The sequence below is a fragment of the Rhipicephalus microplus genome, chromosome 6 (assembly GCF_043290135.1).
Source record: "Rhipicephalus microplus isolate Deutch F79 chromosome 6, USDA_Rmic, whole genome shotgun sequence".
NCBI lineage: Eukaryota > Metazoa > Arthropoda > Arachnida > Ixodida > Ixodidae > Rhipicephalus > Rhipicephalus microplus.
This window is the reverse complement of record NC_134705.1, coordinates 27,407,806-27,425,449: the sequence shown is the minus strand read 5'-3', so window position 1 is coordinate 27,425,449 and position 17,644 is coordinate 27,407,806. Positions and strand designations below refer to the sequence as shown.

The following is a 17,644-nucleotide window of genomic DNA, read 5'->3' as shown; positions in this document are numbered from 1 at the left end:
AAATCTCCCCTGTTAATCAGCCACAAAAATAAATGCCTGCAACATTTCCTCCCTGGACACTTTCGCCTCTAACTATAAAAAAAGCTGTACCTTCCATCAATGGGGCAAAGAGATGAATGTCACAGGCTGCGCTGATGCAGACTACTCTCCTCTTTTTAGCCAAGAAGTATGCTCAGCACTCGCACATTTACACCGACACCTCAACCACCCAGGAGACTTCCGCTTATCGACTTTATATCCCTTCTACAAGACAAATGCTATCCTGTCGACTGCAACGGAAGACATCCTCGACAGCAGCAGAACTTCATGGCATCAAAGAAGCTGTTCTTTACATCTTGCGCCAAACGCCGGACCGATGGGTAATTTTCACCGACTCCAATGGAGCACTACAGATCTTGTTCAACCTGTTAAAAAACGAATTCTTACCCCATTTCATTCGACATAGCATATCTACATCACCTGGCCGTGACTGCAGGGAACTCTATCACATTTCAATGGATACCGGCTCGTTGTGGAATTTCCGCCAACGAAAAAGCAGACGAAGCAGCACGCAAGGATCTTCGACACCACAATTACAGACGAACTTATTTCACGAAATTAGATGCAGCCCAGATGACCAAAACACTTGCGATTGAAGAAAATAAGAGACGCTGGAAACTTCCGACACATTATTATGCCTTCCTTCACTAAATCGACCCCTATCTGAGAACAAGACTCTCATTCATAATTCCTCGTCATCTGGAAACGCTGTACCATCGTATACGTCTAAACAGTGTCTATGTTAACAGCCTACGGTACCGCTTCGGTCAGTCAGCGAGTCGGTATTGCAACAACTGTGGCTTCATCAAATCTGTGGAACATATATTGTTTGAGTGTGGAGCGTATGCTGAGGAGCGTGCGCTTTATAAACATTGCATGCATTCTATAACCGAGAGAACTTTCTCCCTTGACTGTGTATTGGGACCTTTAGCCTGCCCCACTTTACAGAGGCGTGCTATGAAACCTTTGTTTGCGTACTTGGACAGCGTCGGTCAACTAGACAAGCTGTAGGTGTAGCTTGACACCACGAAAAAAATTTTTAACGCATGTCTTCATTCAATGGTCAAAGCGGTGGCATTTTCCTTTCTTTTCTTTCTATTCTAACATCTATATTTGCAGTTTGTCTTTTTTTCTTTCTCTCTCTTCTTATTTGTATTTTCAATCCTCAATCCCCTTCCCCACGCAGAGTAGCAAGACAACGGATTTTACATGCTGGCTAAATTCTCTGCGTTTCAATAAACAGTTCTCTCTCTCTCTCTCTCCTTGCGATAGCCAAGCATGTTCTTGGCATGAGAGCCAAGCATTTTGGCCAATGCTATTTCTGGCTAATTCATTTTAGTGTTTTGTCTTGGCTACAATTCGACGCCCCCGGCTGCTTTCTAAATTTTTATGCCCTCCCCCCTAGAAGTAACAAGACGAATATTTTGTGTGCTTCAGGTTTATTTTACACATATAGAAGGCAACATATTTTTTTTTCGATTTCCCGAACTCTTGTGATTCCGAAGTGTTGCTTGGGCTTCTGTTGAAGTCATCAATCGCAGCGGCGTGTCTTTTCGCATAGGTGCAACTTCTTGATCTGAAGCCAACACGAGCCATTCTTTTGTTACGTCCAAAACAGTTGCATCAGTTTTTTTGAACAGGGTATGTGTCTTCTGGAAAATGAGAGAAAAAAAAACATCATGAGGTCCTCTTTTTTTAATAAGCCAACTCTTATGCAACTGCTTTCACCAATTTTTAACAAAACACACAGTAGTAACATTGTTTGGAAACTAACTGGTTATGCACGGTTATGAGAATGACAGCACCTGCACAGACGGGAAGAAAATATTTGTTAGACTGCGTGATGTGTTTTTATTACTGAAGTAGCGTGGTCATGAGAGATCCCCACAATACAAAAAATGAAAAAAAACAATTTTTGAAATATTCTTTTGTCCTCACTCATTCTAGAATATATATTCTCTCAGTTGAAAAAAGGTAATTTTTTTACTGATAGCATTATGGAAGCAGCACTGGCACAGAAGCATTGTTAAGTGTCCTTGTTTTTTTCTTGTATGTAAGTATCTTTATATTTATAAACATTACTGAGGTATTCAAGGCACCTTTATTTACGAAAGTTATTTTTGTCATGTAGCTTCTGTTGTCAATGCTTTATTCTTTATTTTAATGCTCATTATCGAGCAGTCCTGCCACTTAGTCGTGCAGCTGACTGTTTAAATGATGAAATTGGCTATTTACTCTAATTCTCCGCTCCCACAAATAAGTATGCTGATAGAACAGGAAAGAAGATTATACAACATTTAAGTAGTGAATAATGTGGCAGTGAAACTGTTTCAATGCTCAATCTTGCTCCAGATGCCAGAAGTTGGCTTTTTTTTTTCAGGAAAGCAGCATATATGAACTGAAAAAAAAAATTGTATTAGTAAGCCAAGCTTTCAAACAAACATTAGTGATGCAGTATAAGCACTATTCTGCTCATAATGAAACATTTCCTAAAGAACAGTCCAAAATATCACAGCATAGAGAAGTCCACATAAAAAAAAGTCATGAGGATGTTGCAATAAAAGACGAAGCAAGAAACCTATTCATTTGTTTTCTGTTGATGCTCACCAAGAAGAAGCAGCAGTATATCTAAATAGAAAATTGTTCTCAGAGGCCCAGCAGTACTTCTTTGTTTCACATTAGTACAATGTATGATGGACCTTGTTGTGCACAGCGTATTTAGCACTACTGACATTTTCTAGTGAAACGGGGTTATTCGCCGTAAGTAGTACTTGCACAGCAAGTCTATTGATGCGGAAAAGGGCCGCAGCAACCGACGCAGGAATCACAGCGCTCGGGGGAACATTTCGCGCTCGGCTCCTCTCGCTAAAAGCGTGACCCACTGCAGCACATAATCTTCTTCCTCTGCAATACCCCGGCGATGAAGACGAGTCATCCTGGCAAGTCAAAATGACGAAAGTAGGAGTGGGCCGTGATAGGACTTGAGACTACTCACGTGGACAGTCTCACGACCAAGGCATCGCCTGTCTGTAGATGGCGTGACCGGCTCGATCACGTATGTGACAAGAAATCGACGTTCGACGACGCGATAAGGACCATGAAACTTGGAGGCAAACTTAGAGGAAAGACCTGGGGAGTGGAAGGGCAGCCAGAGCCAGACGAGCGAGCCCACGGCAAAAGTCTCGACTTGCTGGTCGCGGTCGTGGCGGTCTTTTTCGAGTGCTTGCTTGTCCGAGGTGAATGATCGGGCCAACTGACGACACTCTTCAGCGTGGTGCACAATTTCAGAAAGAGGGTTGAACTCTGAGACGTCGGGACGATACGGCGAAATGGTGTCAAGAGTGAAGCATGGCTCACTCACATATAGAAGAAAGAAAGGCGAGAAGCCAGAAGTTGACTGCGTCGTGGTGTTGTACGCATAGGTCACAAATGGTAGAATGACATCCCAGTTCGATTGGTCGGAATTGACATACATGGCGAGCATGTCTCCTAGCGTTCGGTTGAAGCGCTCAGTTAGACTGTCGGTCTGCGGGTGGTAGGCTGTAGAAGTGCGGTGCACCATGTGGCATGCCCGAAGAAGTTGTACAAATTCGGATAAAAAGACACGCCCTCGATCACTCAGTAGTTCACGTGGTGCCCCGTGACGCAGTACGAAGCGTCGCAAAACGAAATTGGCTACGTCACATGCACCAGCCATAAGTAGTGGAGCTGTTTCAGCATACCTCGTCAGATGATCGACGGCGGCAATGATCCATTGATTCCCAGCGGCAGTGTAAGGAAGGGGACCATATAGATCGATTCTAACGCGGTCGAAAGGGCGAACCGGACACAGTAGAGGCTGTAATAATCCGGGTGAATGGGCCGCTGTCTTTCGTCGTTGGCATAATGAACAGGACCGAATGTATTTTTGTACAAAAGTGCACATACCACGCGAGTAGTAAAGCTGGCTGATCCGCTGATATGTTTGCAACACATGTTGTGGGTCGGCATGAAAACACACACAGACATCACATCGCATGAGGCGTGGTATAACCAAGAGCCATTTACGGCCATCCGTGTAGTAGTTTCGGTGGTATAGTTGCGCGTCCCGTATCGCGAAATGTGTGGCTTGGCGGCGAAGAGCGCGTGGGTACGCAGACGTTGAAGAGTCGTAAAGAATGTTAAGGAAAGATGTTATCCATGAGTCTTTCCGCTGTTCAGACGACATGCTTAAGACGGAAATGGGAGCGATGGAGAAGTTGGCGTCCGAATTCAGGTATACACTGGATCTCACTGGTGATCGTGAGAGGGCGTCCGTATCAGGGTGTTTTCATCCTGAGCGGTAGACGACACGAATATCGAATTCTTGTAGGCGAAGAACTCAACGTCCAAGGCAACCTGAAGGATCTTTTAGCGACGCCAACCAACAAAGTGCGTGGTGATCTGTCACAACGTCGAAACTCTGTCCGTACAAGTAAGGACGAAACTTGCTTAACGCCCAAACGATTGCGAGGCATTCTTTTTCAGTTACGTAGTAGTTCATCTCCGCTTTTGTGAGTGCGCGGCTTGCGTATGCGACGACGTACTCTGGAATACCGGGCTGTCGTTGCACAAGTGCTGCTCCCAGACCAACGCCACTGGCATCTGTGTGCACTTCAGTGGGGGCACTTGGGTCGTAATGGCGTAAAATGGGTGGGGACGTAAGCAGGCGGCGCACTGTAAGGAAGGCTTCGTCACATGCCGGGGTCCAGTTAGAAAGATTAGCTGGACCGTTCAGTAGTTGCGTAAGCGGGGCTACTATTGATGCAAAGTTGTGGACGAAACGGCAAAAATACGAGCACAAGCCGATGAAGCTCCTAAGGTCTTAGAGTGAAGTCGGCTTCGAAAAGTCGGCTACGGCTCGAAGTTTGTCCGGGTCCGGGCAAATTCTATCCTTTGCCACAACGTGACCAAGTATAGTAAGTTGGAGAGCCCCAAAGCGGCACTTCTTTAGGTGAAGCTTGGGGTTCGCCTTAGCAAGACACTGAAGAATTGTGCGCAGACGGTCGACGTGTGTAGTGTGTAGGGAAATCAGGAGATAATACGACAACATCATCAGGGTAACAAGCAAATCTGCCATTTAAGGCCGCGAAAAATGTTGTCCATCATTCGTTCAAAGGTTGCAGGTGCATTGCACAGACCGAATTGCATAACCATGAATTCATATAGGTAATTCGGCGTAATGAACGCTGTTTTGAAACGGTCACACACTGCCATCGAAACCCACCAGTAACCTGAACGTAAGTCCAGCAAAGAAAAGGATTCGACACCTTGTAGGCAATCGATAGCGTCGTCGATGCGGGGAAGAGGGTATACATCTTTCCATGTAATTTTGCTCAGTCGCCGGGAGTCGACACAGAATCTAATCACACCGTCTTTTTTCTTCACTAGCACAACAGGTGAAGGCCAGGGGCTAAAAGATGGTTTGATGACACCGCGCTGAAGCATATCGTCCACCTTCTCTGCAATTACACTTCGTTTCTTGGGTGATACGCGGTAGGGGCGTTGCCAAAAAAGGAGGGTGCGTTCCAGTATAGATTGTGTGAGCGACGGTGTTAGTTTGATTCAGTGCCTTTTAAGGAAGGTCACATGAATCTCAGCATTCATGCAGAAGGGTTATTAGCTGGTCCCGTTGATCCAGAGGAAGCTTGCTGTCGATGCAACGATTGAAGATATCCGAGGAGTAGTCATCCCGCGTAAAAAGAGGAGTAACAGCGTTCAGCTGAAGTTGCCAGCCAGGGTCGTGGGACTTAATAGGCACAATAACGTTGCCATCAACAGCATGAACATAGCCCAGTGTTTCGTGAGTTCTTAAGGTGAGAGGGCATGAGCTAGGATCGCAAACGACAATTCTTGAAGTATCTTGGTGAGGTGGCAGAACGGCGTACGGTGTGTATTGATGTGGCAGTTCGCGTTGCGCGTTGTACGGGGCCGGGAAAGAATAGTCAGAGTACCTCGGAGCTGCAGCCGGGCCCGTTGGGAAGCGCCGTCAACATAAGTGCGCCATGTGACCTGGATATCTGCAGGCGTAACAGATCAGGCGATCGTCAACTGTGTGCCAAGGGTTTCCGTTATAGCGCTGTTGTGTTGCTGGAAATGGCGTCATTGCTACTCGCACAGGCTGGAGAGTCGGCCCAAGTGGAGGTCGTGGCGGAGTAGCAGCAACAGCAGCGTAAGTCAATGGCACAGTGACGGGTGCTGTCTGATAGATGGACGGCAATGCCTCAGAGACCTGCGCCTGTATTACCTGCCTGTTGGCGGCCGCGAGACGCGCAGAAGAGGGTTCCGTTGCCGGTAGACACAACAGCCACGAAATATGTCGGGCCACCTTCTCGCGCACATATCGTTTGATTTCCGACATCACTGTGTTGTGGTCTCCACGCAAGGTTAATGCCGTGGGAGTTTCATCAGTAGCCGCTGGCCACCGTGTCAGGACCCGTTGTTGGCGCAATCCCTCGAAGCTCTGGCAAAGAGTGGCGAGTTCGGACACGGTACGACGGCCCTTGGCCAGCAGCATCTGGAAGGCGTCGTCGTCTATTCCCTTCAAAATGTTTTATCTTGTCTTCTTCGATCATGAAAGGGTCAAGGCGCTTGCACAAGTCGAGCACATCCTCGATGTAGCTTGTGAAGCCTTCCGCCTGAAGCTGTGCGCGTCCCCGTAGGCGCTGTTCGGCACGAAGCTTGCGTACCTCGGGGCAACCGAACACATCCATAATGCATAGCTTAAAGGCACCCCAAGTGGCGAATTCCGAATGGTGGTTGTTAAACCACAGACTAGCTACCTCGTTCAGGTAGAAAGATAAATATTACAGCTTCGAAGGGTCATCCCACTTGTTGCTTGCGCCTACCTTTTCAAATGTCGACAGCCAATCTTCTACGTCTTGATCATCGGTACCATCGAAAAAATGTGGATCGCACACGCGTAGCGCAGTGGGCACGATGACCATCGGGGGCTGGGTCGTACCTTGCTAGGTGTTTTCTTCATCCATTTATGGGATGGCAGGTAGTTTCCTGTTGCAGAGTTCGAGGTTGAGTTACCCAGCACCTCCAACACTCTGAAACGGGGTTTATTGGCGTAAGCCAATAACCTCGTTTGAGAATTTACACCAGGTCTATTGATGCGGAAAGCGGGCGGCAGTAACCGACGCAGGAATCACAGCGCTCGGGGGAACAGCTCGAGCTCGGCTCCTCTCGCCAGAGGCGTGACCCACTACTGTACATAATCTTCTTCCTCTCTACACTAGGAACAAATAGCTCACCTATAACAAAAAAGCAATAAATCAATTAGAAAGTTGATAAATGTAACACATGTTTCAAAGCTTTCAAAAAGTCTTCTGTATGCAGTGGTTGTGGTGCCAACAGAAGGATAATCTTACCATAAGAAAAGAGCACAAGTTTATCAAAATATTCATTACACATTCTACAAAGCATTTGTAAGACTTGCAAAAGTATGCCTTTGTTGTAGAAAATTGTGAATAAAATTCACAAAATCCAGTAAAAATTTAGGACTGATCGTTTCTTGTAAACAGCATTTTTGGTGTAAATTTCATGAAATTACTGTTCGACAACTGGAAGAATCGCGTGTTTTTGTGCAGTTTAAATGTAGTCTGTCGAGTGGCACTCACTCTATGCAAGAAAATAGAACAGGTGTACGTTACTAATAGTACATTTAGTTGATCATAGATCATTTACGACAGCTTATACGATTGAAATTCGGAAGAAATGCATTACATTCAGAATAGCATGGCTCACCAACGTTGCGTACTTATTGACAAACCACAACTTTCAAACTGCGCCAACATCTCAAATGACAACTTTCTCAATATCGATGAATGAAATCCAGAAGTCACTGAAGCTAAAATTGCATCTTAATATTTTGTTTCAAAAGTAGAATTCCAATAAAGTGAACCCCACAATACCGAGGAACCGAGGAATATGGCGCCAAATATTTACTTGAAAGAAAAAAAATACAGGCATGGCTGAATTCGGATCGTAGATGACCCCATGACTTTTTCGCATTCGGCACCAGCCTTTATAATTATTTTACCTTTTAAGTATGACCGCACACACAAGTTAATAATTTCGAAATAATAATTAAAAGAAATGTACACAAGCTGGGCACGTAGGTATGATAACCGCTGGTCATTAAGGGTAACTGACTGGATCTTCCACAGAAAGCAAACGCACGAAGGGAAGACAGAAAGCTAGGTGCGCTCATGAAATTACAAAAATGCCCCCCCCCTCCCCGAAGGGAATCGTGAGGAAATGCGAAGGCATTTCTTGCGCTGAGAGTGGACGGTGTAGCAGTTTTAATTTACCATCACCGACTTCTGCCATCACCTTAAAAGGCGCCCAGCGAGCGAATGGTCGAGATTGAGGCGCGCGCTTCACTCCATCGGACGGGAGAGTGGGGCGCAGGGAGGAGAGAAAGCAAATGGCGAGAGAAGGAGTGGTGAAGCACTGCACCAGTCATTGTAGCTGACGGCCATATTGTCAGTGTCTTGTGAACACAAATGCTGCACAAGCGCTGGCAGCACAAACGCTACAAACGCGTTTCAAACGTATAGCATTGAGGCGGTGGCAGGAAGGAAGGAAAATAGGAGGAAAAGAATGGCAGGGAGGTCAACCAGCCTATAGGCAGCCGGTTTGCTACCCTGCGCATGAAAGGGTGATGGGGAGAAGAACGATAGACTGGAGAGAGGGAAGAGAGATAAACACAGCACATTCGGCAGCACACGCGCGCACCCTCAGTCATAGTCGAGTCTTGTCTTGCGCAGTGTGTGACATTGCTGTTACAGCCGCTTGTTCAAGTCCGTGTCACGCTGGAATTTCAACAAAGGTTTTGTCACCTTCTGTTGCAATGTCTTCTATCGGGCACTTGAAAGAATAGTGTCCACAGACATTTGGCTGTGGTCGATACGTGCAAGAACGGACGCCAGTGACTGTCTCTGGATGTCATACAACGGACAGGATGTGGTGTAGCGTCTCTTCGCAATGACAGGCATCGCAGAGAGCGTTGTCGTCCATTCCTATGACAAATGAATAAGATTTTGTGAATGCCACTCCTAGCCATAAGCGATAAAGAAAGGTGGCTTCTCTTCGGTCGAGCCCAGTGGGCATGCGGAGAGCCATCAAAGAGGACAGGTGGTGTTGACGATTCGTCTCGTTGCTTGGTGGGCACCATAGTGAAAACGTGATTTCACGCGCAAGCCGTCGAAGATTACTGGCAGCGTCGGTCCGCGAAAGTGGCATGGCTTCTTCTCGTATTCCCAAGAGCTGCCCGCGTGGAAGTATCGGCCTGTTCGTTCCCTGACGCCGCAGTGACTTGGCAGCCACTGAAACGTCACATGATGCCCTTTCTTGTGTGAAGTGTGGAGAAGGCATCGAATTTCAAAAACAAGCTGTTCGCACGGCCCGCGACGCAGTGCTGAGAGCACAGATTGTAGGGCAGCCCTTGAGTCGCTGAAAATCAACTATTGTTGCGGTGGTTCCTGATTGACCACACAAAGTTCAGCCACACGTCACAAAGGTTCTGAGCCACACGTCAACATATGAGCTATGTTGACGTGTGGCTGTAGCTTTAAGAAACTCGTCAAACATATGAAGTACTTTGAACTATGGAAATGTAGCTCATTTGCGATATGTCATCGTCGTTGCTGCAGCCTACGTCACACGTGCACACTTTACTTAGTAATGATGCAAGGAGAAACCCACTTCAGAAGGAGGCTCTAGAGTACAATGTGCAAATGCGCGGTGTAAAATTACGTGGCCATGAATCGTTACGCTAAATTCTCACTTTTAATAAATGTGCCGGAGAAGTTATTCATGCAAATGACCAGAACAACCTCAGCGATACGTCCTTCCGCAACACGCTTGCGATAAAGCTTCAACAGTATGCTGTGGACAATGTGGTTACGTACTTGCAAGGTCTGTGGCTCAATTCGTACGCTCAAACCGACGCCGCGAAATGCGTAGGACTGAGCAAGTTTCTTGCATGATGTTTTTCTGCGAATCCACACAGACGTGAAAATCTAGTGAAGCGCACCAGAGCCAGAACAGGACACTTGTGTCAGGTGTCGCATCATCGCAGCCGCATATAATCACAAAAAGCCTAGTCTAAGCCATCATTTCGTTCACTGCTACTTTATCGAACCGTACCTACGCAGAAAAAAACGCATGCTCGATCGTTAGCTCGATGACCGAGTGAAACCTTTAGTTCACGTCAATATGGCGATATCATTTTGACGTATCGAAGACTTTTGCAGTTAAATTAGCAATGGCAACCGTAAAAACGATTCGCATATGACAATGCTATCCAGAACGTTCACGTGCTTTGAGGTAAGCGTGCTCGATACGCCTCCACGCCTTATAAAAAAAGCGTAATTCGATGGCTTATTTGAATGCTTGACAGCCCTTGTCGCTTTATATGGGTAAGCCGCTCCAAAACATAACCAATGACGTGGCGTTGAAGGCAAGTTCTCACGTTTCACAGCTGCGGCTGATCGACGGTGGTTTTCAACAGAAAACTGAAAAAAAAGACCTCCTCCATATTGTCACGGGGTCGTGACGTGGCCGAAGACAGGAGTCTTTATGTTGGGATAATAACTGTTTATTTGGTCGAACCCGTACCCGGTAAACGGAAAGTTCGATTACAGTAGCAGTCTTGCACAGATAGCAGTGAATGGAGCGTCGGCCGTCGATCAACTACTGACAAGCGGCGAAGCGCGTCGGCATTTATACTCTTGCCGTCGAATGTTCTAGCGTTATCGCTGGCGGTGGCGTAGGTTCCAGAATAGTCTGTACGGTTCGCAGGGTAGGCTTGATCTTACAGAAATGATCTACTACCGTCCGGAAGCTTCTCGAAAAATGCAGGCGTGGTTTGCGCTGAGAATTGTGTAGTGTTTTCGGACAATAACAAAACTTGGGAAATGGAACGTGGCATTGCCCCCCCTCTGAAAAAGGCATCGTCCTGATGCTTTCACTAAAGATGAAGGTACAACAATAATGCAAGAAAGTACAATGAATAAATTACGATACAATAATAATACAAAAAAACACTTTTTCAGCTTGTTAACGCGCATAAAACGGCTTGAGGCGCGCGACATGGACGACTTCAGGTCGCGATCGGCGTCGTTGAGAGTTCGTGATGCCGTCGGGGACAACCTCGTAATCAAGTGGGCCGTCACGTCGAACCACCCTGTACGGTCCGAAGTACCATCGCAGAAGCTTTTCACTTAGTCCACGTCGGCGTATCGGCGTCCACACCCAAACACATACACCGGGCTGGTAATCCACGAAGCATCGTCGAAGATTGTAACGGCGGCTGTCGGTCGTCTGTTGATTGTTGATACGGAGACGCGCGAGTTGTTGGGCTTCGGCGCGTTGAAGGTACTCACTCACATCGAGGTTTTCTTCGTCGGTGACGTTGGGTAACATGGCATCGAGCGTCGTTGCCGGGCTCCTTCCGTAGACCAATTTGTATGGAGATATCTGCGTCGTCTCCTGCACTGCTTTGTTGAATGCGAATGTCACGTACGGAAGAATGGCGTCAACGTCTTGTGTTCGACATCGACGTACATTGCCAGCATGTCGGCGATCGTCTTGTTAAGCCGCTCGGTGAGGCCGTTGGTCTGTGGGTGGTACGCTGTCGTCCGGTGGTGGTTTGTCTGGCTGTATGCCAAGATCGCTTGAGTTAAGTCGGCAGTAAATGCCGTTCCTCTGTCGGTGATAAGGACCTCCGGGGTGCCGTGACGTAGGACAATATTTTCGACGAAGAACTTACCTACCTCGGATGCACTGCCTTTGGGAAGGGCTTTTGTCTTGGCGTATCGGGTGAGGTAGTCGGTAGCTACCACGATCCAATTGTTTCCGAAAGCCGAAGTCGGGAACGGCCCCAGTAGGTCCATACCAATCTGCTCGAAAGGTCGGCAAGGTGGTTCAATTGGCTGCAGAAGTCCCGCTGGCCTTGTCGGCGGTGCCTTGCGTCGCTGACAGTCCCGGCATGTCCTCACATAACGAGTAACGTCGTTGGTAAGACGTGGCCAGTAATACCTTTCTTGTATCCTCGCGAGCGTGCGAGAAACACCGAGGTGCCCTGCCGTCGGATCGTCGTGCAGGGCCTGCAGGAGCTCTGGTCGCAAAGCTGAAAGCACCACAAGGAGGTACTTAGCTCGAAGCGGTGAAAAGTTTTTCTTTTGTAGAAGACCGTTTCGCTGGAAGAACGACGCAAGTGCGCGCTTGAATACTTTCGGGACTTCGGCGGTCCTGCCTTCGAGGTATTCTATTAGGGCCTTAAATTCCGGGTCGGCCCACTGTCGTTCAGCGAAGTCGTCGGTAGTTATCGTTCCCAAGAAGTAGTCGTCATCCGGGTCGTCGGGTGGTGGTTGGTCGACAGGCGCACGAGAGAGACAGTCCGCGTCGGAGTGTTTCTTGCCGGACTTGTAAATGACAGTAATGTCATATTCTTGAAGTCTCAGGCTCCATCGCGCGAGGGTACCTGAAGGGTCCTTCAAGGTGGCTAGCCAACACAAGGCGTGGTGGTCGCTCACAACTTTGAAGGGCCTGCCGTACAGGTAGGGGCGAAATTTCGACGTAGCCCAGATGATGGCGAGGCACTCCTTTTCTGTTGTGGAATAATTGGCTTCTGCTTTGGATAGCGATCGGCTGGCGTAACTAATAACCCTTTCAAGTCCGTCAGCCCTCTGCACAAGAACGGCGCCAAGACCGACGCTGCTTGCGTCAGTGTGTATTTTTGTCTCGGCAAATTCGTCGAAATGGGCAAGTAACGGAGGCGTCTGGAGGCGATGTTTAAGCTCCTGGAAAGCGTGTTCCTGCGGCGTTCCCCACTTGAACTCCACGTCGGCCTTGGTAAGGTTAGTGAGAGGATCGGCGATGCGGGCGAAGTTCTTCACGAACCGTCTATAATAGGCGCACTGGCCCAGAAATCGGCGCACCACCTTCTTGTCAGTGGGTGGCGGGAAGTCGGCGATTGCGGCTGTTTTCCATGGGTCGGGACAAACTCCAGACTTGCTAATAATGTGCCCCAGAAACAAGAGCTCCTCATACGCAAATCTGCACTTTTCTGGCTTCAGTGTGAGTCCGGACGTCTTGATGGCTTGAAGTACAGCTTCAAGGCGCCGGAGATGCTCGTCGAAACTCGAGGAAAACACGACGACGTCGTCCAAGTACACAAGGCAAATCTGCCACTTCAATCCTGCCAGTACTGTATCCATAACGCGTTGAAAAGTTGCAGGCGCTGAGCAAAGACCGAAGGGCATGACCCTAAGCTCGAAGAGGCCGTCCGGTGTCATAAACGCCGTCTTCTCTCGGTCTCTTTCGTCGACTTCGATTTGCCAATAGCCAGTCTTGAGGTCCATTGACGAAAAGTACTTGGTGTTATGGAGCCGATCAAGTGCGTCGTCTATTCGTGGGAGAGGATACACGTCCTTTCTTGTGATTTTGTTCAGGTGGTGATAATCGGCGCAGAAACGTAGGGTCCCATTCTTTTTCTTCACTAACACCACGGGGGATGCCCATGGACTCTTGGACGGCTGAATAATGTCATCCCGCAGCATTTAATCAAATTGTCTCTTCATGGCCTCACGTTCTCGCGTCAAAACCCTGTACGGACTCTGACGGAGTGGTCTGGCATTTTCTTCAGTTATGAAGCAATGTTTCGTGATTGGGGTCTGCCAAATTTTTGATGACGACGAAAATCAATCTTCATATTGCAGGAGCAGGGCCTTGAGCTGTTCTTGCTTATAGTTCAGAAGGCTAGGATTGACATCGAAAGCTATGGGAGGGGCTTGGTTCTTCTGAGCAGGTTCCGCAAAATCGGCAAGGGCGAAAGCACTGGTGGCTTCGACAACTTCTTCGATGTATGCGACTGTTGTTCCTTTGTTCACATATTTGAACTCATTGCTGAAATTCGTGAGCAGAACCGTTGCTTTGCCTTCCCGCAGCTCTGCAATTCCTCTTGCGACGCAAATATTTCGGGTGACCAACAGATGCTGACTGCCTTCAACGACGCCTTCCAAGTCAGGTGATTTAGGAGCGCCGACTGAAATAATGACGCTTGAGCGAGGCGGAATGGTGACTTGTTCTTCCAGCACATTCAAGGCATGGTTTCCTGACGGCGTGTGCGGCGGTAATGCTTCTTCTGTGGATAACGTTATCGACTTTGTTTTTAGGTTGTTGACAGCACCATGGAGGCATAAGAAGTCCATGCCAAGGATGACATCTCTCGAGCAACGCTGTAGGACTACGAAGTCTGTAGGATAAATACGGCCGTTAATGGTGACTCTCGCTGTGCAGAGACCTGCAGCGTTACGAGATGACCTCCGGCTGTGCGGATTTCAAGGCCTTCCCAAGCTGTCCTAACTTTCTTTAACTTCGCGGCGAACGACCCACTGATGACGGAGTAGTCGGCTCTAGTATCGACGAGAGCGGTCACACAGTGGCCGTCGATAAAAACGTCGAGGTCGCTAGTTCACCGTCTCGCATTACAGTTAGGGCGTGGCGTCGGGTTACGGCTGCGTCGGCTTGTTCCGCTGCTTCCATGTTGCGTCGTCAGGTAACCTTCGGTAAGTGAGGTTTCGCCGTTAGGGCTTTGCCTGGTTGGCGTTTTGTTCGGAAAGCTCCGTCGTGGCGTCGTCGTCGTCGGAGGATCTTCGGTAGTTCGTCGCACAGCAACCGCACCTCCATCGGTTGCTGCCCTTAGTTTCCCGGATACGGGCTAAGAGACCGGGCCCGCGTTGGGCCAGAGTACTGCCAGTGGTGCGGTGACGTGCGGCGGCTGGGCGACGGTGAACGCGAAGGGCTTCGTGGTGTCCACCGAGTTCCTGTCAGGTAGTCGGCGATGTCACGTGGTCGTTCTCCTGGCTGTGGACGCGGTGCATTGACGGCGAAGCCACGCAATACAATCTGTCGGTACTGGCAACGGCGGTATGTGTGTCCGGCCTCGCCGCAGTGGTAGCAGAGCGGGCGATGGTCAGGGGTGCGCCAGTCGTCAGTCTTCCTCGGTGCACTGCGCTGGGCCGCTGGCGAACGGTATGACATCGGTGGGGGTGGTGGCGGTGGTGGCGCCTGTCGACGAAAGTGCGATGGGGCGGCGTTTTGGTGTGCATGGGGAGGAGCGTTGCGGCGCAGTGCAGCGGCGTAGCTCATAGCTTATGGCTCGGGCAGCGGTGCTTGGGGAATTGGAAGCGATTGCCGAACTTCTTCTCGCACAATGTCGGCGATCGAATCCACTTGAGGCTGCGCCGAAGGCAACAGCTTGCGCAGCTCTTCCCGCACGATCGCTCGGATCGTTTCACGCAGGTCTCCGGAGTTACTGGCTTGAGCAGCAGCGCAGTCTGCAGTCAGGCGACGATTATACTGTCTGGTGCGCATGTCCAGGGTTTTTTCGATAGTGGTCGCTTCGGCTACAAATTCTTGGACAGTGTTTGGTGGGTTTCTCATCAGTCCCGCGAAGAGCTTCTGTTTGACCCCTCGCATGAGGAAACGAACTTTTTTTCCTCAGGCACGTCTGGGTCAGTGTGACAGAATAGTCCGGTCATTTCTTCTGTGAAAATGGCGACATTTTCATTTGGTAGCTGAACCCGGGTCTCTAATAAAGCAGCGGCCCTCTCTTTGCGAGCGATGCTCGCGAACGTTTGCAGGAATGCGCCGCAGAAAACATCCCACGTTCGGAGCGTGGACTCCCGATTTTCGAGGCAGGTCCTTGTGGTGTCTTCCAAATACAAGAACACACGACGCCCCGCAGTGGCGCCTGCGCAAGTAGGCGTTTGGTGTGTAGCGACACTACGGACCCGAGCTAACGGGGGAGTTTCTATTCCCTCCCACGCCTAGCCGTGCGTGGCTTTGCCGTGTCCGGGGAAAAGGGGATCCTGGGGGTGGAGCCGACGCTAGGTGATTGGACCGTTAAGGCCCCCCGGCAGAGGCAACACACCCCTTTGGCCCCGACTTCACGTAGACGGCACCCCTGGGCTGACCCACCCAGGAGAAATCGGCAGTCGCCTTTTCCTATCTCTTTCTCCCTACATCTTCGTCTTTCTTACTTTTTTAGGTTTCCTGTCTACTTCTCCCTTCTGCTTACTTCCAATTTTCTCGGCGGCAAGGGTTAACCCTGTGCAAATAGCCTACCTTGGCCTAGGCGCATTGGGTTATAGCATAGTTGTACGGCTGACGTCTGCAAGCTTTCAGCATCCGCACACTTGCAGCGTCCCCTCGTTGGGCTCCGTGGTGGGTGGCCGCCAACGCTGCTGAACAACATACAATTAGCATGCACAAAGCATTCCCTTTACTTAGTGATCGTGCCTCCTCAAAGCGGGTACGCACCGAAGATATCAATTTTTTTATCCGGCCAAGACAAATCTTTCCTCATTTCCACGTTATACACTGCGAAAAAACTAACAAGCTAGCCAGAACTGTATTCCCCTTCGTAGTGGCTAGGTGCTTAGCCGAAACTCTCGGTGCCGGGTACAAGGTTACCAAAATGGTCAGCGGAGATCTACTCCTTGAAATACGTGACAAAGACCAATTCGGTAAACTGAACACCCCCCACAACGTTTGGAGACACACCCATCAGTATTACGCCACACAGGTCTATAAACTCATCTCGCGGGGTCGTATCGAACGCAGATTTGCTTGACCTGACCGAAGCTGAACTTCTGGAAGGATGGAAGAGCCAGAACGTGACAAACGTGCAGCGTATCAAGATAAGAAGAGATCAAAAGGAAATACCAACCAAACACTCAGTACTGACCTTTGCTTCGAGCGATTTGCCGGAAACAATTCAGACTGGGTATACAAAGACCTCCGTGAGGCCATATATTCCCAACCCCCGCCGTTGCTTCCAATGTCAGAGATATGGCCACGGCTCGCAAAGCTGTCATGGCTGGAAAACTTGTGCTCTGTGTGGAGTCGTGGGCCATGCGTCCGACAACTGCGAAGCATCTGCAGACTGTGTGAACTGTGGCGGTAATCATGCCGCATACTCACGTTCCTGTTCTTTCTGGAAAAAAGAAAAAGAGATCATCCCTTTAAAGATAAAAGAAAACATTACATTTAAAGAAGCAAGAAAAAGAGTCTCGCCATTTTATGGCCCCACATATGCTGATGCGGCGTGCCAGGGGGCAGTGTCGCACCAGCCCTCCCCACTCCTTCGGCCTGCGCAGAGCGAGCCATCGGCTGTGGCGCCTTCCCCCAAGGCGGCAGTGGTTGAGTCTACTCCGCCTACTATTGAACAGAGACCAGAGACTCCAGGTTTCTCGGGTCTCAAGGCCTCACCTCGCCAGGTGAGGCCCAAGCTTCGAAAAACCAGCTCGCATGAGCGGAAATCCAGTGCCTCCGAGGAGGCAATGGATACGGTGGCACCCCTGGTGCCAAAGGAGCGGCGCGGCTCTCTGGAGCGCGCCAAGAGAACTAAAAAGCTCATAGCAGGACCTGATAATAGCCCTGTTACTTGAGCTCGACCTTTCAGCTTAAACAAGTCACTCCCTTAACGTACACACAGCACTACTTTACTTCCAATATAGAAACACAAATTATACATTGGAACATCAGAGGCCTGCTTAAAAACCTCGAC

The 17,644-nt window shown here is 49.1% G+C and overlaps 1 long non-coding RNA gene across 1 annotated transcript; it reads right to left on the bottom strand.

Moving 5' to 3' along the window:
• Window positions 1-1,461: 1,461 nt before the first annotated feature.
• On the bottom strand, window positions 1,462-16,948 carry LOC142765216 (uncharacterized). The gene is made up of 2 exons (XR_012884105.1): window positions 16,823-16,948; window positions 1,462-1,691 (listed from the first exon to the last, which is right to left on the bottom strand). It is a non-coding gene; the product is annotated as an uncharacterized LOC142765216 (long non-coding RNA).
• Window positions 16,949-17,644: the final 696 nt, after the last annotated feature.